General features: G+C 37.5%; 1 protein-coding gene across 44 annotated transcripts in view; it reads right to left on the bottom strand.

Moving 5' to 3' along the window:
• ZNF438 (zinc finger protein 438) overlaps positions 1-21410 on the bottom strand; it is a 215358-nt gene that overhangs the window by 94524 nt on the left and 99424 nt on the right. For 27 of the 44 annotated variants that reach the window (XR_014242898.1, XR_014242907.1, XR_014242908.1 and 24 more), the window contains exon 1: positions 18553-18605. The exons of 6 other annotated variants lie outside the window; for them this stretch is intronic. The gene's annotated coding sequence lies outside the window, so the exon portion shown is untranslated. Of the gene's footprint in view, positions 1-13420; positions 13547-18552; positions 18611-21410 lie in introns of those variants that run through there. 11 more of the 44 variants (XM_082386270.1, XM_082386284.1, XM_082386279.1 and 8 more) reach the window with 3 other exon arrangements.

The raw sequence follows: 21410 nt of genomic DNA, 5'->3' as shown, positions 1-21410 counted from the left end.
AAACGGTCACAAAGCATATGAGAAGATGTTCAATATTACTTATCATTAGAGAAATGCAAATCAAAACCATCATTAGATATCACCCCACATCCATTAGGATGGCTACTACCAAAAAAAAAAAAAAAGGAAAATTTCAAGTGTCAGCAAAGTTATGGAGAAATTGGAACCTTTCTGTAACTGTTGGTGGGAACGAAAAATGGTACAGTTGCTATAGAAAACAGTATGGCGGTTCCTTAAAAAATTAAAACTAGAAATTACCGTACGATTCAGCAATTTCACTTCTGGGTATATATCCAAAAGAAAAGAAAGCAAGATATCGAAGAGATATATGCACACCTATGTTCATAGCAGCACTATTCACAGTCGCCCAGAAGTAATCCAAGTTATCTATCAATGGATGAATGGATAAACAAAATGTAGTATATGCATACAATGGAATACTGTTCAGCCTTAAAAAGGAAGGAAATTCTGACACCTGCTACAACATGATGAACCTGAGGACATGCTAAGTGAAATAAGTCAGACAAGAAAAGACAAAAACTCTGTGATTCTACTTATATGAGGCACCTAGAGTAGTCAAATTCATAGAAACCAAAAGTAGAATGGTGATTGCCAGGGGCTGTGGGGAGGGAAAATGGGGATTTGTTGTTTAATGGGTATAGGGCTGCAGTTTTGCAAGATGAAAAAGTTCTAGAGATTGGTTGTACAACTATGTGAATATACTTAACACTACTGAACTGTACACTTAAAGATAGGAAAGATGATAAATTGTTATGCTTTTTTTTTTTACAGTTTTAAAAAAGTAAATGTGATTATACTAGTGATAAGAAGCATAGGTCTTATGACCTACATAAATTTAGGCAAAAAAGGCAATCATTTAGGATATTTTAAGTGGGCAAATCTTTAACCTATATTGGAAGCACAGTGGACTTTAGCCAGGTATGTATGTCTTCAATTGTGAAGAAAAATAATAAAATTAAAGAATATTTACAAAGATACAATATTTATACTACACATATATCTATGTGAAAAAAAAATGATGTATTAAGGAATTGTATAATGTTTTACTAGTTCTCTGGTGATAGAATCTTCTTATACGGCATTACACACTTAACTTCTGTGTATGTGTTTTTTTTCTTTTCTTTTTTTTTCTGAATTTTTATTGGAGTCTAGTTGCTTTACAATGTTGTGTTAGCGTCTACTGTACAGCAAAATGAATCAGCCGTACATATACATATATCCCTTCCCTTTTGGATTTCCCTCCCATTTAGGACACCACAGTGCATTAGGTAGAGTTCCCTGTGCTCTACAGTATGTTCCCATCAGTTGTCTATTTTATACATAGTATCAACAGTGTATATGTGTCAATCCCAGTCTCCCAATTCATCCCACCCGCCCTTTACCCCCTTGGTATCCATACATTTGCTCTCTACCTCTGTGTCTCTATTTCTGCTTGGAAAATAAGGTCATCTATACCATTTTTCTGAATTCCACATATATGCATTAATTTACGATATTTGTTTTTCTCTTGCTTACTTACTTCACTCTGTATGACACTCTCTAGGTCCATCCACATCTGTACAAATGACCCAATTTCGTTCCTTTTTATGGTTGAGTAGTATTCCATTGTACATATGTACCACAACTTCTTTATCCATTCATCTGCTGATGGACATTTAGGTTGCTTCCATGTCCTGGCTATTGTAAGTAGTGCTGCTATGACCATTGGGGTACTATACATAGAAAATCCTAAAGATGCCACCAGAAAACTACTAGAGCTCATCAATGAATTTAGTAAAGCTGCAGGATACAAAATTAATACATAGAAATCTCTTGCATTCCTATACACTAACAACAAAAAATCAGAAGGAAATTAAGGTAACAATCCCATTTACGATTGCAACAAAAAGAATACAATACCTAGGAATAAACCTACCTAAGGAGGCAAAAGATCTGTATACAGAAAACTATGACACTGATGAAAGAAATCAAAGATGACACAAACAGATGGAGAGATATACCATGTTGTTGGATTGGAAGAATCAATATTGTGAAAATGACTATACTACCCAAAGCAATCTACAGATTCAACGCAATCCCTATCAAACTACCAATGGCATTTTTCACAGATCTGTGTATATTTTGAGGAACATATTTTACACAGAAGTAAATACTGCCTATAAACAGGAAGTCCCAGCCTAGGGCTCCTCAGGCCATATGCATGTCAACACAGCCACTCTGAAGACTGGATCTGGTTTACTTCTTTTTATTTCTCCAAAACATGTATCACCCCATGTTCTCTGGTGAGTTTATGAGACAGGCAGGGGTTTCTAGACCACCTCTGTTCATGAGGTACTTTAGTATCAGCAGTTGACAAAAGACCCAGTGTTACAGGGCAAGTGCTTCCCTAACTACCATCTTCTCAGGTCCAGGTTGGCTCAGGCAGAGGTTTGTGCCCCCCGCTTCAATCCACTGCCCGCTCCCCCAGCCACGCCCCTCCCCTCCCCAGGCTCTGGCACTACCCAAATTAAGCTGCGGGTATGAAGTGAACCCAAGTGGTTCCAGATTAGAATAACCATAGGCATCTCAGAGACTAGCCATAAGTCCCTCAGTTAGCTTTGAGATGAAAGCAGCAAGGCCGCCCAAGACCTGGGTCTGTATTCACAACGTTGACAGAGACACAGCAGACGTGGGTGGGCGAGGGCAGGTGGGAGGAGGTGCTCTGGGGCATGTAGGCCTTGTGGGGCTTCCGCTGGGAACATTCAGTTACATTTCAAGGATCTAAAACATTGGCAAAGATTGTACACCTACAGATTATAGCCTCTAAACAATCACATGGCATGAAATCCAAAACTGAAATACAACTAGCGGGAAATCGTTTCTCATTTTGGTATGCAATCTTAAACGCTGACATTACAAGATCAATTGGTTGCTGCTGGAAATTCACTAAGCATTCAGTTTCCCTACAAATGACTGAGCAGGGGGTTAATTTTAGTCTCACCAAGGAAAGGCATATAAAAATAAAGGAACGATTTCAAAGGATAAGAAACTGCCAAGGGTGGCTGTCCCTGGAGAGGACTGGGGTGCACGTTTGGGCGGGAGGCTGACTTCCACTGCATACTCTTCTGTAAGCAAACCTTCTGAATATTTTACCTTATGGACGGACTACTTAAAATAACATTATCAGTGATAAGAACAACAAGAATGAAGTAGATCTGGAGAGGCAGGTGGTCCTCAGTAAACACTGGCAGGGAAAGACATCCAGGAAATACTCTTAAGTGAAGCAAACTGTGGAACAGTGAGTATACTCTGATGCTATCTGTCTTAAAAAAAAAAAAAAAAAAAAGTTGTATTTCCAAGAGAAACATCAAATTGTCAACAGTGGTTACCTTTGGGACTTGGGTTGGTGAAAATTCCCTTTTTTCTTTGTACATTTTTTGGTGTGTGTGTGTGTGTGTTTATATATACACCCATACACATAAACACAGTGTATGTGTGTATAAAATATATAACCATCTATTTTTATATTATAAACAAAAACTGTTCCAAAAGAGAGAAAAAAAAAAACTAGCTAGAATCCACTTTTAAAACATTCCTGTTCAAGAAGGATAAATGGATATTTTGATTTTCAAGTGATAATTAACAAACTAAATGGTAGTCTTTTTTCACTTTGTATTTTCCTCATCCCAAATTTACTGTGATCATTATTACACTTAGTAATTTTCTGTCAAAACCAAATGCACGAGGTTCATCACTCAACCATCTAATGTCTACCAATAAATAGCAATTAGGAAATTGTGCGTAGGTCAATAAGAGGGCCATTAGATGTAATTTCTTAAAATTCTTATTTCAATACTTTTGCTAAACTCAAAATAATTTCAGCTTAGTAACAGGCATTTAGCCGAGAACAGATTTTCAAATACAGAAAACTAAAAAATAAAAAAATCCAAAGGAACAATATTCTCTGACTTCCCCTGATGAGTTTAGGTTTTCTTAGTTTATGAATCCAGTACACAATTTAATTCTTCTTTCCCAACACTGATGATACTTATGTTAATTTAACATCTATCATCCTGACAAACTCAAAACTCTCCAAGGGCAGGGCCCAGTTCTGTTTTGTTCCCATTAGCCCTGGGGCCTTGCAGGGGAGAAGTCTTTCAAAAGCATTTGATGAATATACTTTGAAAGATGTAAACCTAAACAAAAGGAGTTGCAAGATTTACAGATATTCAAGAGCAAAACAGATCCTAAATAAAGATTATGTAACCAACCAAAACAAAAAAGATCCACATCATAGTTAAAAATAGCATAAGGAGAGAAGAAAAGGTTATTTGCCTAAATGATCTGTGGGACAAAATCAAAGCATATGTTCTCTACGCTCAATTGCCAAAAGCCTCCGCAGTTTTGGGTGTCTTAGAAATACTAGGCTCTGAGTCACAAAGCCAAAGCCTTGAGAAAACTAACTACAAGTAACTCCTGAAATGGGATTATAACATTGTACTCTTAAGGTATGTTATCACTGTAAAGTTCATCTTATTAGCAGACTGTTTCAGAATTCTATTTCAAGAATCTTTAAAAAAGAATTATGGGATGGCAAATATCCTTAAACACACACGCGCACACGTGCACACACACACACACACACACACACACACACACACAATTGAACTTTTGTTCTGACAGTTCTTGAAAGGAATCCAAATCTTAATACTCTTTACTGAAGAAGTATGTTTTTTGGCATGTCTGCACTTACGCAATCTACTACAGTTGAATTAAGTCTACTCGTGAACTTGTATGTCAGGTTCAACAGAATTTTAACCAAGGTGGAAAATTACACTTTTTCTAAATCAAAACAAAACAAAACAAAAGTGTTCTGGCCACAAGGATAACTAAAGTCATTTGCTTTCTTATGCAAGCTTACATCTTTTGTCAAAGCAGGACAGTTCATTCATTCAGTCAATATAACTAATAGAACACGTTTTGTGTAAAGGGCCATTTAGTATATATTTTCAGTTTTATGGGCCCTATGGTCTCTGTACAGCTACTCCTTTCTGCTGGTGTAGCGTGAAAGCAGCCAGAGACAATATGCATGAATAAACATGGCTATGTACCGATAAACTTTTTAATTTATGGACATAGACACTTGAATTTTATGTAATTTTCATGTGTCACAAAATATTATCTTCTTTGGATGTTCCCCCAATGGTTTAGAAATGTAAAAACATTCTTAGCTTGCAAGCTGTATAAAAACAGGCCCAATTTGGCCTGTGAGCCATAGTTTGCTAACTCCTGACCTAAACCAACTCTCCAGGAAACCTGGTTTACACCACTTACTAGCCGTGTAACCTTGTCCTTGCTCCACCAAAAAAGCCCAAACAACAAACAAAATCAACAAAAACGACCACCATAACTGAGCTATAACATCTTAGTTTTCAGGTGAGAGTTAATATTTTATCTTTATTTATTTATTTAATTTATATTTTATTTACTATTTTATTTTATATTTCATCAATATAACAACAGCGGCAGTAACTAACATTTATTTTGAGCTTACTACCTTCCAAACAGTGTTCTAGGCATTTTAAATGTGTGCTAATTTATTTAATCCTCACCACAGCCTTGGGATGGGTGTTTTATGATCACCCTTTCACATATAAGGAATTAGGCACAGAGAGGTTATGTACCTTATCTAAGCTCTCACAGCTAGGAAGATGGTGGAGCTGAGGTCTGAAGACAGGTACTAGGTTCTGCTTTTAACCACAACTGCCTCTAACCTCCAAATTTCCCTGTTCTTTTCTTTCTTTTTTTTATTTTTTTTATCTTATTTATTTAATTTTTTGCTGTGTTGGGTCTTCGTTGCTGCACACAGGCTTTCTCTAGTTGCGGTGAGCGGGGGCTACTCTTCATTGTGGTGTGCGGGCTTCTCACTGCGGTGGCTTCTCTTGTTGCAGAGCACGGGCTCTAGGCGCGTGGGCTTCAGTAGTCGTGGCACACGGGCTCAGTAGTTGTGGCACACAGACTCCAGAGCGCAGGCTCAATAGTTGTGATGCACAGGCTTAGTCGCTCCGCGGCATGTGGTATCTTCCCGGACCAGGGCTCGAACCCATGTCTCCTGCATTGGCAGGCGGATTCTCAACCACTGCGCCACCAAGAAAGCCCTCCCTGTTCTTTTCTTAAAGTCCCCATTTCTTTTTTTTTTTTTTAACATCTTTATTGGAGTATAATTGCTTTACAATGGTGTGTTAGTTTCTGCTTTATAACAAATTGAGTCAGTTATACAAATACATATGTCCCCATAGCTCTTCCCTCTTGCATCTCCCTCCCTACCACCCTCCCTATCCCACCCCTCTAGGTGGTCACAAAGCACCGAGCTGATCTCCCTGTGATCTCCCTGTGCTACGCGGCTGCTTCACACTAGCTATCTATTTTACGTTTGGTAATGTATATATGTCCATGCCACTCTCTCACTTCGTCCCAGCTCACCCTTCCCCCTCCCCGTATCCTCAAGTCCATTCTCTAGTAGGTCTGCATTTAAAGTTCCCATTTCAAAGGAGAATTCTCAGAAATTAAAATGCACAGTAGAATAAGCATGTACAGTTAATGCTTACCAGTAAAGAGCTAATCCTTAGATTGAGCCTATATTGCTAGTTACAAAAAAGGAAACTTGATTCAAATGGATGCAAGCTTCAGTGTTCTCATGCAAAAATTATGAACAACAGTCTGACTCCCTCCTATGTGTGTTGGCCCATGAGAACAAACATCAGTGAAAATGCCCCAGAAGAGGGCTGCAAAAGGCAGGTCACTAAGACTTTCTCTAAATGACTCTTTATTCTCCTAATTTAAATGTGCCTCCTGCTTTGCTGTCCACAGTGGCATTTATAGATTTACAAGGTTTGTCTATTACTGGTAGATTAGCAATAAACACTGCAAGCAGAGACGCCTTCCTCGTAACAGTTACGGTAAAACATAACTTAAATCACAACCTATTGGCACGATCTGTTTTCCTCGTCAGGTCTTTACCCATCTGCTGGCTCTGTATGTTGATGTTCCAAATGCAAGTGGATACCCAAATAACTAACTCTTTAAAGGTCATTTGAAAAAAATTTTAGGGTACAGATTAAAGTTTATTTCCGTGTAGTCTTAAATTGCCAAAGTGGCTTTTAGAAATTATAATAAACTGTTATTGCTCCATACAACTGCAGAATAAAAACATCTCTGAAGAATTTGACATTTTAAGACTTTGGCTGGCCAAGGAAATAAGAATTGCTAAAACTGGATTCATTTCAGTTATTCCTCATTGGAAGGTAGTTACTTGCCAGAAAATTATTTCAGAGTCTATTTTCAATACTTACATCAAAATGAGGAAATTTAAATGACAGATGATCTCTACAGCATTGGGGACCATCAGCAAGGCCAAGTACATTATAAGACCCTGAAGATGCAGGCTAGGCCAAAAGAGACTCCAAGACCAAAAGAGGCTCCAAGACCGAAATTCATCTGGCAAATACTAAAAAATGTATCTAGTTTTCTCAAAAATTTTTCTAACTTTCCCCAAATATTTGCTATCAGCAAATTGCATAGTTCTACATAATGTGTGACTGCCTTGGTAAGAAAGAGCTAGTTCTCAAAAGAAAAAAAAAAAAAAAACCATTCATGTAACTTGAAGTTGTCCATACAAAGTGGGACTGAGGAAAATCCTTGGCTCAGAAATGACCCTCTGACCCACTCACTTTCAAAAGCCCAGCGTCCAGGAGCCATGCCTTACACGCCCTCCCTCACTTCCCATCTCTAGGCCTTCACCAGATCGTGTCAATTTTATCTCTTAAAAAGCCCTCAGATGGGCTTCCCTGGTGGCGCAGTGGTTGAGAATCCGCCTGCCAATGCAGGGGACACGGGTTCGAGCCCTGGTCTGGGAGGATCCCACATGCCGCGGAGCAACTGGGCCCATGAGCCACAACTACTGAGCCTGCGCGTCTGGAGCCTGTGCTCCGCAACAAGAGAGGCCGCGATGGTGAGAGGCCTGCGCACCGCGATGAAGAGTGGCCCCCGCTTGCTGCAACTGGAGAAAGCCCTCGCACAGAAACGAAGACCCAACACAGCCATAAATAAATAAATAAATAAAATTAAAAAAAAAAAAAAAAAAACAGCCCTCAGATACGTCCATTTCTTCTCAGCTCCGCTGCCAATTACCTGGCGCCAGGTGCTCTACCATCCCCTGAGAGACCACTGAATACCCTTCTACCTGCTTCCACTCCTGCTCCTGCAACCCACACGGCCACAGGGATGCTCTCATAGCACAGAGCGCGCCGTGCCGTCCAGAAGGAAAGCCGCTACGAGCCATAACACGCCCATGAGGCTCCGCACAGTCCGGCCTTGGTCCGCTTCTGCGTCTCCTCCTGCACTCCTCACCCCCACTCTCTGTGTCCAGCCACACTGGCCTTCCTCCAACCCCCAGAACATACCGTGGCTCTGTCGCCCCCAGACTGCCTACATGCTGGTCCCCCTCCCTGTGACGCCTCTTTTCTTCGCGATAACCTGAATCCATCCTTCAGATCTCAAGGCAGTATCACCTCCTTAGGAGAACCGTCTTTTGACCTCGTCTGGCTGAGATACCCCTGTTAATAATGAACAGGTTATCTTTTTCCCTCAGACCACTGACCACAATTGTAATTACACTTAGATCATGTCTAGTACCCCGGACCAGGGGTACTACCCCCAACAGACAAGCAGCTCTAGAAGGCAGGGTTCACAACCCTTGGTGTTCATATGGTACCAAAGCATCTGGGGCACAGTAACAGAACACCCAGGAGGGGCTCAGTTAAGATTTATTTATCTATATTTGTGATACAATTTACATACCATAAAATTCACCCTTTTAAAGTGTACATTTCAGTGGGTTTTGGTATATTCACAAAGTTGTACAACTCTCACCACCATCTAATACCAAAATATCCCATCACTCTACCCCACTGCCTGTCCCCGGAAATCACTGATTTACTTTCTGTCTCTATGGATTTCCTTAGTCTGGAAATTTCATATAAATAAAATCATTTAACATGTGGCCTTTAAAAAAAAGAAGCAGGCATTTATAGTTATAAACTTCCCTCTAATTTCTTTAGTTGCATCCTGTAAATTTTGGCATGTTGTATTTTAAGTTACTTTATATCAAGGTATTTTCTAATTTCTCTTGTGATTTCTTCTTTAATCCACTGGCTATTTAGGAGTATGCTGTTTAATTTCCACATAATTGTGAATTTCCCAGATTCCCTTCTGCTACTTATTTCTAATTGCATTCTACTGTGGTCAGAGAACATAATTTGTATGTTTTCGATCCTTTTTACATTTATGGAGGCTTGTTTCATGGCCTAACGGGTAGTCTTATCAAGGAGATGGAGCCATGTGCATTGGAAAGAATGTGTACTCTGCTTGTGTTGAATGGAGTGCTCTATACATGGCGCTTAGGTCTAGTTGGTTTACCTTTCTAAGTGTTCACCACTCCACTTAGTATCACCCTAACGGTAAGAGGTACACACAGTGAAGTCTTTACTTCGGATTTGCCCTTAAACACATTTATTTTGAAGAACTCTAAGGAGAGCAAAGTAGGAAATAAATGTAGCTGTTCTACCTTTCCTGATTAATATCATCTATCTTATGGCCATGGTGTCAAAAAAATGATTTCAAAAACCCTGCAAATAAAAAAAATTAGTACAAGTGCAGTGAAATGTGAAATGTTATTTTAAACAACTAATACTGAAATTTAGTTTGCCCAAGCACTTTCTGAAAGAAAGATCATATTTTGCCTGATATAGCAAACATAAATTTCACAATATAGAAACTTCATTTATGAAATATACTCTGGAAGTAGCATCCATTGCAGACTTTTCAAAAGTAGGCCTTATGAGGCAAATATGGAAATTACGATACATCAGTGTGCAAAAATTTTCTAATAAAATCTTTGTATTATTCTTGTATAAGGTTTGCAGTTATTTCTCTCAAAATGTGTAGAAGATAAAATTTGCTGATTTTCTTCAACATACTTAGGAAACATAATTGGATTTTCAAACTTGAGAGAAAAACGCAAAACAATATCACTTGTATAGCATGAAGGTCACATCTACATTTACTGAAGAAAAAGACACAGTATTTAGGATCTTAAGCAAAATCCATAAAAATATTTACCTTATTCTACTGTATAATATAAAAGCTTACCACTTTAGTAAAGTACTAAGATTTCTCAATGTACATGTATGTGAATATGACCTAAATAATGACTACTGAATTATATGAAGTTACAAATCCAAAGACATGGTTAAGTTTTGGTTCTGGTTATCACATAATCAACACACAGTAACTCACACATAACATCCATGAGCTGCTTCTAAATCACTGACATCTTTACTTGGGCAACAGGAAAATTCGACTCCAAAAATACATCACAAGTTTCTAACTGACTAAACTGCAGAGTTCCTGGTTCTGGGCTGAGATTTTATATTTCCAAAAAAGCAGAACTCAAAGTCCAAACCTAACACCTGAAATGATAAATCTCAGAAAATTACCTTTTACTCTAATTTGCTTTTCCTCGTCCTAGTCTTACTCACTCTTCTTCATTTTCACCCTGAACACCTACCTTTATATCCTATGTCCTCTTACTGAAAGTAATAAAAGGATTTTACTTCTTAATACTGTGTGGTGAATCATTTTCAGACTTATAAATTTCGAGGTAGTGTTAGTAATAGAAGGGTGCTTTCCATCCCCAAGTAATGACATTAACTATATGACCTAACCACGTGTGAGAAAGTTAAGTATCGTAAAGGCATGTCAGAAGGAGCTGTGGCTTATGCAGTCACGGTAACCACCATGAAACACTGGCCTGAATCTGAAAATACATTTGTCATGCTGGTACATCAGGCCTTCTTCCAATTTTGATAACCACACCAGAATATATCCACACAACTGTGGTACACATAGACGGCAGCGATAATAACAGGGATGCAAAGAGATTTCTGCAACTGTCTTCATGACCAAAATGAAGGTAGTAGCAGGCACATTTATTCTTATTCACAGTGTGCCTGGCTAGCTCTTCTTTCTCATTGGTTCCCGCGGCTCCCACGCCCAACGGAGCACTTCCGGAGAAGCGAGGTCCTGGAGGTCTCTGCATCCTACCCATGCCTGGATGCAGAAAGATTAAGAGCACAGTGACCACACGTGAAAGTGTGGAAGAAGATTCAGCTGAGGCTATTCCTCCTTCATACCCTCTTTTCTCTTAGCTGTCATGAACCAGAAGCCCCTGGTTTTTTCCTGCTGCCTTTCCGGCCATCCTTGGCCATTAAGTCTTGGAGCTCCTCAAGGTAAACATCGGGTCTCACTTTATCGTCTCTCCCTAGGAGATCTCATCCACATCTACAGCTTTATTTATCACATTAAGAAACACAGGCACAAGGGTAAGGAGAGTTACTTGTATAATAATAGGCTGTATGAAAAGAGCTAGTTGGGTAATCATAGGCTATATGAAAGAAAAAAAAAACTCAACAGTAAATCTGCTGCAATCAAAACAAGGACCTGTCTTGCATGGTATCAGCTACTGTCTTTTCTCCAATCTTGCCAATTTTTATTCGAATGAGTTATTGTTAGAAAATAGCATTCTTTTTTTTTCCTACTGGAAATGTGTTTTCAGTGTACAGCTGGCAAATCATCTGCTCTTAGTACGTTAAGACGCAGACAAGTCCAATTGAAATGACAGAAAGGATACTAAAAACTTACCTGGAATTTTAATTGATAGGTTAATAGTAACATATCTTAAACCACTTTTAAACTGATATTTTAATTATCTCATATTTTACGTGTGTGTACATGTGAAGACTAAAAATCAAAATAGATTTTGATGGAATGCCACTCAATGATGAAAAGGAAGAAACTACTGATACACACAACAATACGGATGAATCTGAAGGGAATTGCGCTAAATGAAAGTCAACACTAAAGATTATATACTCTAAGATTCCATTTATATAACATTATTGAAATGACAAAATTATAGAAACAGAGGACAGATTAGTGGTTGCCAGGGGTTAGAGCTGGCAAGTGGGGGAGGTAGGTGAGTATAGTTATAAAATGGCAACTTGAGAAATCCTTGTGATGGAACTGCTCTGTATCTTGACTACAGTAGACACAAGAAGCTATACATGTGATAACAAGTGCACAAGAACTAAATATATACATCCACAAATGAGTTCAAGTAAAACTAGGAAAATCTGAATAGGATCTGCATTGTATCAATGTTAATATCCTGGAAGTTACATTTGGGGGAAACTATGTAAAGGGTACATGGGTTATTTCTTCTAACTGCATGTGAACTTACAGTTATCCCCAATTTACAATTTAATAACAACAAAAAAAATAGCTTTAAGGTGCTTACAGCACACTCGCAAAGATAGTTTAGATTATCCATCCCCGACTACAGAATTCTAATTTTTTAAAGTAGTTTTCCTCCAGTTCATCCACATTCCATGCTGTTGATGTCAGCCCATGAAGAAAGGCAGATTTAGGTCGACAAAAGGAGAAATGTCTTGAGGTTATAAAGAACACAATAAAAACGTATTAATATTTTAAAAAGTAGATCTTGAAATGCACTTGAAAGTTTGAGATCATAATGACATAAATAAGCATTTATGACCTAAGAAAAACTGCCTCCTTTGGTACTTTGAAGTATGATAAAAAATCACACGGAATTAAATTACAAAGCTAACACACTTGTTTACGCAGCTGGTCTTTTTTAAAATTGAGGAACTTTAAACCTACAATTCTAATAGGCTTATTGGTGACACCCCAATCCTTTGAAAAATAAATGAAATATCATAAATCATCTGACAGTTCTTAAGCTGAGATTTTTATCATCACTCAGACACTTTAACAATAAAAAGCAATATGAAAGGATAGGATCTTGTTTATGTGACCTATAAAGTTTAAGACAGAAAATAAATCATACTATTAAATGCCATTTAGAGCTCTAACTTCAATACTTAGGATTGAATTGGCATAATATTCTTGGTAATTCCTATGAGGAGTCATACAAGTAGGGTAGCTTTCCTTACAAAATATTTCAGAACTCTGGCATTTCCTGTGATAAATGAAGCAATAAAGCTTTGGAATTGCAATTGGGTATATTTAAGTACTTCATATAGGCAACCAGACTGCCATCTTGCTGGATATCTAGTACTATGAATTTATTATTTGGCATCCAAAGGAATGTTTGAATACTTATAAAAAGTAAAGGATTGGGGTAAGCCCTTTTCATTTTAAGCTACGAATTTAGGACCACATTATAGCTACAGAGTTCAACCTTTATTTTCTGGCGAGTTCATTTAATGAAAATTATTCACAAATTTTGCAGGAAATGTTGAAATGAAAAATCCATAAATACCTTGAAACTGCTTAAGATTCAGCAGAAGAGCAGTAAGATCGAAGTGTTAGCCACAGCATCCTGAGAATTTTTATCATAGTTAAGTTTCAAGAAGATAAATGATGGGAGACATTCTCCATGACCCGGCTGTAAGGTAAATTTAATGACTAGTCAATGATCAGTCCAAGTGACATTCCAATTCTTAAAAGTGTGCCTTCAGACGTCCCCTGCACTAGCACTAGGGGACTGAGGTCAAAGCTGGGCCTATGTAAGACTGTAATCATCTTCGATTTCAGTCGTTTTTCAAATTCATTTTAGGATACAGCTACGGAAACCTTAGTCTCCAAAATAAAGGCTTAACCAATGTCACATCCCTATCAGGCTGTGTACAGGCATTTAATAAACATTTGAATAAATGACTGAATTAATGATATCAGAAAGCCAACTTCTTATATCTTGTATATCATATTGTTGCTAATAAAGAATTCTTAAAGATTAATTTTAAAATGCACATTTTCTTTCATGAAATTATTAAATATTGAATATATACCAAACAATATTTTCACATATGTGTAAGTTATAATGAAAAATAATAACACGAACACCTGTCTTCCTACTGCCGAGATTAGGGAATAGAACATTACCAGTCACTCGAAAGTCATCTTTGTGGTCTTTCCCATTCCAGTTCCACTCCTTCTTGCCATGCCTTCTCCCCAAACACCTTGAATTTTTTCCCTCACTTTCCTTTATAGTGTTAGCATATGTATCCCTAATCAAATCAAGAATCAAATCTTAAATTCTGTAAGATTTGGGACGGAATTATATTGGTTGGAATCATACTGGAAGCATTCTTACACATCCCTAAGGTTCACCCGTGGTGGTATGTTTCAACACGGCACAGTTATGCCTTCTCTTACTGATGGCTATCTGAGTTCTTTCTGGTTTCTGGAACATTGTCATATGCGTTTCTCCATGTATGTTTGCAAGAGCTTCTGTCTCTCGGAGTGGAACTGCTGGGTTGGTATATGCACAAGCTGTTAGATAATGACAAAGTTTTTCAAGGTCGATCCAACTGACACCACCACTAGTGAGGGTCAGAGGGGTCAGGGTGCCCCACTGCATTGCCAGTCTGCTGGATATAAAATAGTACCTCCTTGAGATATTTTTTTAAGTTTTTTTCTCTCTTTTGGAGTAAAATTTACATACAATGGCACGCACAAATCTTAAGTGGACCATCCATGAGTTCTTACAAATGCATATACCTTGTAACCCACACCATTAACACACCTCAAAAAAAAGTGCCTTCATGATCCTTCCCAGTCATTCGTTGCTCCATCCCCTAGAGGCGACCACGCTTCAGATTCTTTTCTCTCACAGACAAATTTTGCTTGTTCTAAAACTTCATAGAAATGGAGAAACACTATGTGTTCTTTTGGATGAGGCTCCTCTCAGTTAGTACGACGAGATTCAGCCATGTTGTTGCTGGGATCAGCGCTGTTTCTTTCTCTCGGAGTAGTACTCTATTTTATGAATACACCAGTCTGTTTATCCATTCTCTTACTGAGACACCTGGGCTGCTTCTAGTTTTTGGCTATTATGAATGAAATCACGTATCCATATGCTATGTACTTCTTGTGAACATCTTAGTTTGTGGACTTATATTTTCATTTTTCTTGGGTAGATACCTAGGAGTAGAATTGCTGGGTCACCAGGTAAGTATATGTTTAGCTTTATAAGGAAACTTCCAAATCTTTTTCCTAAGAGGTTGTACCATTTAACCCTCCCACACAATATGTAAGAGCTCCAGTTGCTCTACATCCTTATTAACATTTGGTGTTACCAACCTATTTAATTTTAGCCATTCTGGTGGGTATCTCACTATCGTTTTAACTTGCATTTCCCTAGTGACTAATGATGCTGAACACAGGCTTACTGGCCATTCAAGTACCTTCTGTTGTGGAGTGTTGTTATAAAGTGTCTTTTCAAATCATTTGTCCCCTATCCCCACTTTTTCATTTCTGATTATCTGTGTTTTTGTTATGGAGTTGTATAAATTCATTATCTATGTAGCCCTTTGACAAATACAGGTTTTGTGAGTATTTTTTCCCAGTCTGTGGCTCATCTTTTTGTTTTCTTAATGGTGTCTTTTGATGACCACAAGTTTGTTTTTTTTTAATTCTGATAAAATCTAAGTTATATATATTTTTCTTAGGGTTATTGCTTTCTACATTTAAATCTTTGCCTACCTCCAAATCATGAAGATATTCTCTGATGTTTTTTTCTAAAAACCTTATGGTTCTAGCTTTTACATTTAAGTAATATGATCCATCTCAAATTATTCTTTGTGCATGGTGCAAGGTAGGAATTGAGATTTCTTTTTTTCCATATGGATATCCAGTTATTCCAGCACCACTTACTGAAAACCTTTCCTTTCCCCACTTGGTTGCTTTGGGTCTTTGTTGGAAATCCAACGACCATATAACTGTGGGTCTCTTCTGGCCTCTCTATTCGGTTGCATCAATCTGTTTGTTGATCTTTATGGCAGCACTACACTATCTTGGTTACTGTAGCTTTATGGTTAGGTTATGAAGTCAACTCCTCCAGCTATGATTTTGAGATTGTTTTGGATAGTCTCAGTCTTTTACATTTCCATATAACTTTTAGAATCAGCTTGCCAATTAAAAAAAAAAAAAAAAAGCCTGTGGGATTATGATAGGGATTAAGTTGAATCTATACGTCCATTCGGGGAGAACTGTCATCTAATTGAGTCTTCCAATGCATGAACATGCCATCCTTCTTCATTTATTCAAGTCTGCTTTAATTTTTCTCAATAATGTTTTATTATTTCCAACGTAGAAATTTTTGCATGACTTTTGTTAATTTTATTCTTAGATGTTGTACTTTTATTAAAAATGGGAAATAGGCATATTATTGATAATCTCAATGCAAAATAGGGCTGCTCCATCATACACACTCTTTTTGGAAATACTAAATACATCAAAATTCTGAGCAATTTTGTTTAATAAACAAATGAATAAACATAGTATGTTCTGAATAGTAAGCAAGACAAAAATTTCTAAAAAATGGGACAAGGACTCCACAACTTGACAGTAAAATAAAGGAATGGATATAATCCAAGAGCATACATGCTGGAAATGGGATCAGGAAGTTTCTTTAATCCACTCACTTTAAGTACATTCTGTGATGGGGCAAGAAGGGGGTTAAATATACGACCACTTCTATCTGGAGCTGCATTGATCTTTTAAGGATGGGACTCTTGGTACCTCACTGTTCCAAAACCAACTCTTTTTTGACTTCTGGCCCACATAATCATAACCAAAGGTTTCAAGAAGAGTAGAGCAAGAAGTATTTAGCTTCGACTTCTGAGCAGATATAACACAAGCCCTTTGTCCTCTGCTAAGACAGGCCTGTATCCCAAGGCTCGTAGGTTTCCCATGTGGCCTCCTTTCTACTGCAACCTGTTTCACTCCTTTCACCTCACTGTTGTCCTCTTCCTCATTCTCTGCTTCTTCCTGTTATCACTAATTTCATTTTCCATCTTCGCTGTCTGATTTTTCAGACGTCTGTATTTACCAGGATCTGGGAGTGAATGGATCAAATCCTTCATCACACATCACATCCAGCCCTAAAAGGCACCATCCCTCCCTTCATCCTTGGCCTCTGCTTGCCTCTTGCTGGCTTCTCTTTTGGTTTCACTTTTTAGAAGTCTTTTCTCCATATGCTTTGCCTTAACTTTCTTCCCATACTCTTCTTGATCAAATGTGCCCTCTTCCTGAAGCCTATCTTTTGCTTTATCAAGGTTGATACTACCATGATCCTCTTCCTTAGTATCCTTCACAATGGATTTCTACATTGGCGGCCACTGGTGAACCAACTTCCCTTCATCAGTAGTGTTATTTTCTTATTCACTTAAAGTGTTTCATTACTTTTTTTGTTTCTGCAATTTCCTTGATTTTTTGTGCCTCATCAGTACTAGGAGCAGACTGAGTCTGAGGCCCTTTTGGTTTGACCGTCTTCGCTTCCATGTTTCCCCTCATCTGCCTCCCTTCCTCTTCCTCCTCTTCTTTATTAATACCATTGGCCAGCTTGTACTCTTCCTCTCCTGCTTCTGGCCTTTTTCTACCTTACTTAACGATGGACATTTTCTCACTGAAATAAGCTCTAAATTCTTCCACTTAATCATTGGTGAGGGATAGAGCCTTAAGCTCATTAACAATTCTTTGGTCAGCTGTTTCTACACTTTCTGAAGGAATCTTATCCAAGGAATTGCTTATAGTAAGACCAAGAAATATAGCCTATTTGGGTAAATGTAACTTGTTCAAATCAAATACTCCATCCTTCATCAGATATACTTACATATGTAAGAAACAAAATACCTTTGACCTCTTTCTTTTCATTGTTGATCTTAGGCTAAAGATGACTCCAGTTTTTGTTTTTGTTTTCTAGATGTCCATACATTTTTCTGGATTGATTTTTATTCTTTCATAAGCACTTTCTACTCAAGAAGTTGCTGTACTATCCTTATTTTTCTTCTGAGGGAAGCAAAATTAATAAAGCAGGTCTATATGCTCTGTGAATATGAGTTGGTATCCTGTGGGCAATCAAACTGAAGAACTCAATTCGTGGCCTGAATATCCAACACCCTGGCTATAGTATCAGTAGCAAAGAGCACAGTTCATTCTCTTGCAGATAAACTTATTACAGACTTGCATTTTTCTCATCTGCTGTTGTCAACCACAGAAGTCAAGAATAGAAATACCAGAGTATAGGCAGTAGGAAACTTGGTTTAGGGACCGAACCTCTCGACAACTGGAAAAAAATACAATACTTCTCAAAAAGGAATATAGGATACTTATTTCTTACTTCAGCTCACAACCTATGTAGTTTTGTTCCAAAGGGACAGGGATGTTATATTTTACTTTTCTCACCAACTCAAACATATTCAGAGATTTTCAAGCTCAAGCACACAAGGTACAAGGTCTTTTACAGATCTGACTTGTTTTGCCTAGAAGAAAGCAAAGTCAATGTCTTTTAGAAAGATTTTTTCTTTTTTTTTTTTTTTTGATAACAGCATTCATAGTGTCAGCAAAGGTCCATGCCCAAGATTCTATTCTACTTCATCATGAACTAACCTTTGGAGACTGGTATCATGAACACTTATTGTTTCATCCTTGAGTTCAACAGTCAAACCTGTATGCAAACAAGTATAATATATTTATGTGGTTGATCTTCTCAAACACCTTGTCTCAGGTCTTTCCATCAATGATGAGATTGCTGAAAAGCCATGATTCTTTCCTAATTCTCAGAAAAGGCCTGAGAAATAGATAAGTTCTCTCATAGAAAGTATTATCAGGACCCAGAGTCTGTCTGTCAAAGTCTGTTAAGAACGATAAAAAGCTTCCAGTACTGGGATAAGGAAAATCAAAGTCTTGCCAGATCCTGTTCTGGCAGCTCCAAGTACATCTTTACCCTGCAAAGCCAGGATTAAAAAAAATCTGTTCTCTATTATTGCCTCCATAAAGGCCCAAAGGAATCATTTTTGAAAATTCTTTAAGTTCAAAACTATTTGCTGGTTGACTTATACTTGAAGGATTGTTTAAACAGATATAAAAATCTCTAAGTTACCTATTCTTTTCTTCAAAATCTTTTAAGTGTATTCCATTTTCTTGCATTGACTGACATCTGAGGCCAACATAATTTCCCCCCTTATAAAAAAAACTCAACCTATTTGCCTGGTTCCCCAAAGGAATCGTTCTTTACCTCTGAGGTCCAGCACTTTTACTAGGCACAGACACACAGTATGCCCCTTTAATATGCAGATTCTAGTTGTCTTTTATTTCAGAAAAGCTTAATCTCTAAATATCGGATTTACTTCATTAGTTTGGGTGTCTTGTTGTATCTACAATTATATATATGATGGACCTGTTCTGCCTGTCTTCTGTATCAGCGGTCTACAAATTGAGGTACATTTAGAGCTATATGAAGACGAAGAGATACGTCGGCACAGATCGTTTAAAGGCAATCAAATTCCAGATCCTCAACCTCCATCCTTCCTATGACTGATCTCTTCCGGAATGTACCCGAAGCTAAGGTACCATGCCAGCCTCTTCTCATTCCCTCTTCCCCTCCTTCACAATCACTCTTTTCCCACTTTACAAAAGAAATGCATACCACTCACAAATCCTGGCTAGTGCATTGCCTTGGAATATAAAAACCCTCCAGGAAGCCAAACTTGTAAATCCTCCTTTAATCAAAGCACTACAATAAGGATTTGTTCACTCCCCATCATACATATAACTTACGTATTTTATTAAGAAATGGAGTATGTGGGCCCCTGTTAGTAAATTACAAAATCAGATACATAGTAGAATGAAGCAGTAGTGAGAGTGTTTTTACTTAAGGACATTACCTTCCAAAACCCTTATTATTGTAAAAGATACAACCCAACTCTGGGAGACTTTAGGGAGTGCAAAGCAAAGAAATCTTGAAGGCAGCAGCATCACGGTATCCAGGCAACACGTGGCAAGGCTCTGTGCCTTATCTATTTGTCGGTGTTAGAATTAGAATTCAGCTGTGTGATGGTTGTCATGGAAACGTACATTAACATATTTATTTGAGCTGAAAAATCAAGTCGGATTTTTACTGACAGAAGGAAGTCTGACTTGGAAGATAAGTTTAAAGTTGATGACTAAGCTTTGTCAATTAGATTAAATGGCAACCATTTTCCCTAAATTGAGTGATGTACATTATAGCTGCAAGGTTTTGATAAAAATACATTTCAAACATATGTTAAGACAAAATATTCCTCTAAAAACTCACTGTATGTTGGTAAGTATATATTAAAATTAATAATGTTTCTAAATAACACTTTCTAAGCATATTGGGTTAAACAAGGTGCCTCTAAGTAAAAGAGTAATAAACATAACAGTTATTTGATAAATCTTAGTTAAGCCTTTTTAATAAAATTTCCCAAACTGAGAAAGTGATAATAAATCCCTTTCAAAGTCAGATGGTTTCCAATTCTTTGCTTTCCACAAATGATTGAGTAATTGAGTTGTTGGTAGATAGATCATTAAACTAATTTATAGATCGCTTTTTGATTTCTGGCACATAACTCAGAAGGATGAGAAAAGTTAATAACTGATGCAGTTCTGGCATACTGTAAACACTGATATTTTAAACCCAAAGGCGTTACATCATCTTTCAAATGTCTGTCAGATTTGGCTCCCTTCTCACATCTCTAATCCCTATGACCTCACTCTTTTTCTGTATCATCTCTTTTCCCTTCCACGCCTTCCAATTTTGCTTTCACTCCTTTGGTAGTTCTGTTTTTTTCCTTCAACTGTTTTTTCCTGGGTTCTGCTTCTAATTTTATAATCAAACCTAATTATAATTACTAATTTATAACTGATAATTTCACCATTTCCCATTTTGCGTGTGATATGACATAGGAATCCAACAGTATGCTCTTTCATATGAGCAATCTCTTGCCCCAACTTGATACATTGAAAAACCTACCCGTCCTTTCCCCCAGTGGTTTACAATACCAGTTTTGTTATAAATCTAGGTTCCATATATAGATGGATCTGTTTCTGAATTCTCTATTCTTTCCATTGGCCGATTTGTATATCTTTATACCATACACTGGCTTAATTATTATAATTTTACATTAAGTCACAATATAGGTAGGAAAGACACTTTGTCTTCACTTTGTCTTTGTAATTCTTGGACCACTCCTCTACCATGTTAAGTTCAAAATTATAATGTTAAGCATCACCAAAATAACAACGATAAAGATGAATAATACTACTACTAGTAGTAGTAATGTTAAAACCCCCCAAATTTGTTAGGAATTTGATTCTAGGTGCATTGAGAGAATTAATATCTTTGCAACATTAAGTTTTCCAATCCATTAATACTGTGTTTCTCTCCATTTAATTGGACTGTAGCTAATGTCTTTTGATAAAAGTTTATAACTTTCTCAATAAAG

This window comes from Balaenoptera borealis, assembly GCF_965194805.1.
Source record: "Balaenoptera borealis genome assembly, chromosome: 3".
In the NCBI taxonomy this organism is placed as follows: Eukaryota; Metazoa; Chordata; class Mammalia; order Artiodactyla; family Balaenopteridae; genus Balaenoptera; species Balaenoptera borealis.
Note: the sequence above shows the minus strand (reverse complement) of the source record. Positions and strands in the feature narration are given on the sequence as shown.